Here is a 6,000-nt window from a genome sequence, read left to right on the forward strand (position 1 = left end):
ATTTGCAGGCTGAACTGAGGCAGGACATGATACCTACTGAACTTCTAGGACAAAGTCCACTTAGTCATTACATTAATGGGAGGGTCTACCTTTCTATGGAGTTTTAGAGTAAAGAGAATTTGCATGCCGCTTTAGTATTTCTGAGCAATTCAACAGTGTAAATCAAGGGGATCTGTTAAATTGTGGTTCCCAGTATCCTTCCCAAAAGCTTGAATTTATTCATTATTAATCCAACGGGAATGTGTAAACAAATCACACTACTTAAAAAAACAAAATTGATGGTAACATAACTGAAACGGTATTCAACTTATTTGGCTAATAATATGTTTTTTGTACTTTGAACATACAACTGAAACAGTATTTTATGTCAAACAAGTGTCCTATTCAAAAAGAAATTCTCAGATTTAGATTTCATCATTTTCTCTAGATTTTGGTGGCCTACTTGAGGCGGGAAAATTGTGAGAGAAGTTAGTCTGCTGGAAACCCATGAATCCATGACATTTTTAGCAAATGTTTAATTTATGGCCACTTTTTATTCACTTTCTCAGGCCTTAGGAGTCAGTGCTTCCAGTTTTATGGTGTGTGGCACAGGTGCAGATGCGTTAATAGCCCCCAATTAAAGCGTTAAGTCAGCTGCTTTCTCTATTCACACTGTTAAAAAAAAACATTCTGCCAGTGTGTTAAGGAATCAACCAACATTAACCATCCCAGCTAAACTAACAAATTACCTAGTTAAATTTAGCAATTATGTTTTATTTCTTATAAAGCTTATTTCAAAGGGACTGACAGGGCTATTCACAGTTCAGAACACAGGACCAATGTGAGTCATAGTGAATAAGATAAGACTTGAAAGGAAGAGCAACGATTCTTTGCTAACATAGAGCAAATGACCACCGATAACTGGAGCAGAATTGAGATTCATTCAGACTTACTGTAAATACATTGCTCTATACACCCCAGATTGCAACATCAAGCTTAAAACCATCTGAGGTAGTGCTGGATTTCAGTTTAGATATGTTCAATTATCTGAGAGTTGAATTACATAAATTATTGTACACCTGTCTCCATTAAAGTTAAGATTGAACTCCTAACCTCTGGCTTCATAGTATAGAAAATAGAGAAGTAAAGCTTACATAAATTGTGCCATCCCAGAATTGGTTACATTTTCCGTATTTTTTCTTTCTATCTTTTTTTAAGATCTATGACTGGCAGGATTCCTTTTCTGTAACAATGAACATGTAAACATGTAACAATGAATTTGCAGTTCATAATGTTCAACTGTTTAATTGTTTAGTTTGTGGAAAGTTCATTCTAATATTAGAAAGAGGTTACATTGCTGAGACATGATTGCCATAAAGTCTGATTTTGTGGCACAATGGAGGATATTGACAGCACGTAGTGTGATAGCATTACCAGTGACAATGACAGCAGTTACCATACAATGCTGAAGGTTTATAAGAGGGAAGATCACAATGATGGGAAGGGCGGAGACAACCCTGACTTACCCTGTACTTGCATTCTCTTCCAAAACTTCTGCCAAACTTTCCAAGTCCAGCAAATGATTGCAAGATGAACTTGCCCATTTTGTCTTATCCATACAGTCAATGGTCAAGCACAATCTAAATAAAAATCCACCACCAACTCCAAATCTAGCCTCAATTTACGGTTTTTAAATCAACGTGTTATGTAGCATGTCCATTTAAACTCCTGGTGGTAGGGGAAGCTGCTAGTTACTCTATCTCTTTCAGCAGGCCTTCCCTTGATTCATTATTCCACTGGAATAATAAATGACTCAGACCCCTCTCTGATAGGGAGGACAGAGAACAGAGTTTGGTTTTTACATGGATAAACATGCATGAGTGTGCTGGTTTTGTCCGTCTGTGCCACAGAAGATTTTACGTCCAAGGAAAAACATCAATGACTGGTTGCTCTGAATGAAATGAAAATTTATTTGGGCTGATTGCATTCTTTTTGTTACTTGAGACTGCAATGGGCCAGCAACTTGCAGATGCTCTTTTGTGAATGTTCCCTGATGAAGGCCCTACTTAGCTCTAAAAACTGTTTTTTTTTTTTTGTGTGTGTGTGCTAATATGAGGAACAATGATATTTTTCACAATGTGCATAACTTTATTATATTCTAATTCACTCATGTACAGGACTATAAAGGTGTATTCAATGTCTAAGAGCACCTGTAACACATTTAAATGATGAAAGTCTGATATGGATGCCTGCTTGCTTAATCTGGGCCAAGGTTTTGGGAGTCCCATGGTAGTGTGGGCCACTGAAGGAGGAGATTAAGTTCTGAAGTAAGAGGAGTTATGTTATGGCTATGAGGACTTTGAAAGCACATTGATCAGAAGTTCAGCAGGCTTACATTTTAGAAAGCTTATAAAAATAATGCCTTGTTTTGCATTCACATTTGGCCAGGATATGGTTGCACGGAGGAATATACAGTTTGTTAGTGTCACAGTTTCTGTGCAGGGTAGATCATTTTTCTGTGCCTGCACCGGCTCAGTGGTTAGCATTCCGATTAGCCACTCGGCTAATCGTTATTTTGGTGTGTGGGGACGATTAGTTCGAGCTTGCAGATTAGCCACTTGGCTAATCGTTATTTTTGGTTCCTGTGGGAGGATTGTTCCTGCTTGAACATTCCCTGCATTCCTGCAGGGTTACCTCTGATCTGTTTCACCTGTGGGTTGCTCACATCTTCCGCTGATTACCAGCCACACCTGTGGCTGGGTATTTAAAGCGTCAGTAGGCAGTGGAACGGTGCTTGAGTGTAACGTGTTTTGCTCTAGCCAGTTCCCTGTCGTACTTCTGAGCAAGGTGTAAGGATTTTAAGAACAAAGAAATTTAAAAGAATTCTGACTTCAGTTTGTTTGTTTTTTTGGGAAAAAGGTATTAGGACGGTATATGTCCAGATTCTGAGGTTGGCGGTTTTAAGGGGTTATTGTGTCACCGTTGGGGCACAAACCTTTCTGCCTCTTGCTAACCAGTTTCCCCCCTGCTTTTAGTTGGCCTCAGAACGTCTTCTGTTTGTTTTTGAAAAGACATTTTCTTTTTCTCTGCTTCGGGTCGAAGTCGTTTTTTCTTCTTTTCTTTTCCCTGTTCCTTTATTTTCTTTATATACTCCTTCTTCCTCAGTTACCCGTTTAGGGGTTTATTCATTTTTTGGGATACGTCCCTTAGGAGTATAGCACCCCCTTATTTCGTCTCTCACGAGACTCAGTGGTTACTGGAGTGCCCCTTTGGTAACTTATAGATCCCCTGTTTGGTCGCATCTGGTCTTCACACTTCCCCTCCCTCACAGTTAGCTGTTGGGCCTTGCTGCCAAGGACACTGTCATGGAACTGCCACGTTTGTGTCTGTGTAGTATGTCTGTGGTCCTCCATCCCTGATTAAAGCATCTTACAGGCATGGCTATTTACACACTGTGGAATGCTTAGGGTTTAGTAGATCCAGGCAGTTTACAAACTGGTTTCTGTTGATGAAAAAGTAAATGCAGTATCCCAGGCAACTTATCACTTACAGAGCATCTGCAATGGAGCTGTGAGCTAAGTTGCAGAGAAGCGTTACACATTTGTTATTGAAGTCCCCTACATCTCACACTATTGAGTTTCTCATTTCACTCACACAACCTATGAGACCAAAGCACAAATGCTACTCTGCCAGTACCTTTAGAAACTAATGAAGCCAGTGCTGATACCATTGACTGGAACACAATCTCTGCACTCTCAGAACCTGGGGCATTGTTGCTCATTTCTTGAGTTGGAAGGGAAGTTGATCTGTCTTGCAACATCTGTCTGAACATGCGCTGCATTCCCCCAGAAAGTGTATCTGTGAAATAAGAAACTTGCACTCACACATGTCCGAAATGAGGGGTGAATTAGATGTTTTAACAGGACATAAATGATGCCAGCCAGGAGCTTGATGAAACCGCCCCGCCCAGCACAAATTACACACTCAGTTCAAGTAGCAGGGTGAGTTTGGATTGAAACCAAAAGATTAGTGTAAATTATATATAAGAAGCCGCTTTTGGTATTTTTATTAAACCGAACAGGAAGACTCATGCCAAGTACTGACAGGGCGCCCAGACTTCCCCGGTCACTTATCATAATAATAATGAGAAGAAAACCATAACCTTTATGCTCCTGTCTGGATTTACTGAGGATCGGTTGCCAATATGTCTGCTTATGCAGTGTTTTCAGGCTGTAATCATACCATGATGATAACATGATTTGGGATACAATGTGGAGCATCAAATGGCTAGTATTTGTATCATTTCTATTTTTATTAGGTTTGTGAAAAGTAAAATTTAATTACAGGGCTTGAGTTATCAGTTTTTTCCTGCTCTTTCTTTTTGGATTTTGATGGAGAATTGGCTCTTCAAAATAATACATTATAACCCATGCTGCTTGAATGTGCATTAAATGCACAGTGTTTTTGTGTGTGTGTGTGTTTGTGTGGGAACGGAGAAAAATGTTTGCAACAATGTGGTCTTTTGCCCCGAAATTTGAGACACAGCTAAAATAAATACTAACAATAAACAACAGTCAGATCCAGGAGTACTAGAATTCTGAATACTCAAGTCCTTCTGAATTGGGACGAGAGTGCGAGGACAGTCAGTGAAAGGGGGGTAAATTAAACCTGAAACTGAATTTGGCAGTGCACACTTGCTTTGCAAGGACAGACTGAGTAATTAATGCTATTATTTTTAGCAACACAAAACAAATAGCTTGGACATGTCACAGAATTTTAAGGACATGACATCACTAAAAGTCCAGGTGTACAATGTCTTTGTTCTGCAGCCCATGTGTATTCCCATACCAGGAAACATCCTGCTCACATCCCTCTTTGGCAGCCTTTCAGACTCTTATCTTAAAGAAGTTTGCATTTGCATTGATTCCTCAAACAGAACAATGGGAAATGGCTGCTTGGACCTCTGTTATCCACAGAAGCATGTGTCATAGGAGCTGACTGAGAAAATGTTCTTTACTTTAAGGTTTAATAGGTTCATGGGATAGTGGATGTAAGGAGGGAGAGGTTGTTTAAACGGACCACCACCCATCATCTCCATGCTATCAGGTCCGAGAGTTTTCATTGGTCTTATCAGAGCTTTGGCCCATTTACTTGTGAGCAGACTATTCACAATAAAACCAACTTTGTGTGTGAACACATTAATGTGCACTTTGACAGATATTATTTCGATTGGACTGGCAAAAAAAACTTCCTTTGGGCTTAATTTAGTCCATTAAGCAATAAGCCGTATCTAAATGACCCTGTTTTTTCTTTGTTCCTGAGTGAAGTAAAGTCTCACAGAATAAGTCCCGTGGAACAAGCATAGAAAAATATCCACTAGACACTACATGCTGTAGTGATACTCCATGTTTACAATACAAATGGTACATTTTGAGGAAATTATTCCAGTGGTCTTTTTCACCTCACTCCTCGCCGGGCAATTCTTATGTTACATGGTCAGAATTTATCTACTGATAAATACAGAGGCTGTGTGATGATGTTGACTCAGTGGTGCCTGTTGTTGTGCTTCCTAGCCTCCCTCCAGTTGTTTCTCTTGCCTTGTTTGGGGGGGACTCTTGCAATCCTTCCCTCTCCAGGCACTTTGTTCTCCCGCCCATCTCCTCGCAGGCCCTCATAGCCAGGCCTCACAGATGGCAGCGCTGCGATAACGCTCCGGTCCGTCCCCAAGGATCAGTTCAGACGAGATGCTAATTGTCGAGCCTCCCCTCTCCCCACATACTCCCTTATTTACTCTCAGGAAAAGGGAGGGGCAGAGACTGCACTAAGAACCAGATTGGGGGCATAACTGTTGAAAATCAGTGCTGATCTTACATTTTTTTTCTAAAAGCCTTTAAATTTTAACCTGAAATTGAAGATGATGCTGAAGGCACTCACACAGGTGTGCACTGTGAAATAGCACATTATATCTACTCCTGGTGTCTCCTAGCAACAGCTGGAGGCTTCATTGTGAATAAATTTAAT

This window comes from Anguilla rostrata, chromosome 14 (assembly GCF_018555375.3).
Source record: "Anguilla rostrata isolate EN2019 chromosome 14, ASM1855537v3, whole genome shotgun sequence".
In the NCBI taxonomy this organism is placed as follows: Eukaryota; Metazoa; Chordata; class Actinopteri; order Anguilliformes; family Anguillidae; genus Anguilla; species Anguilla rostrata.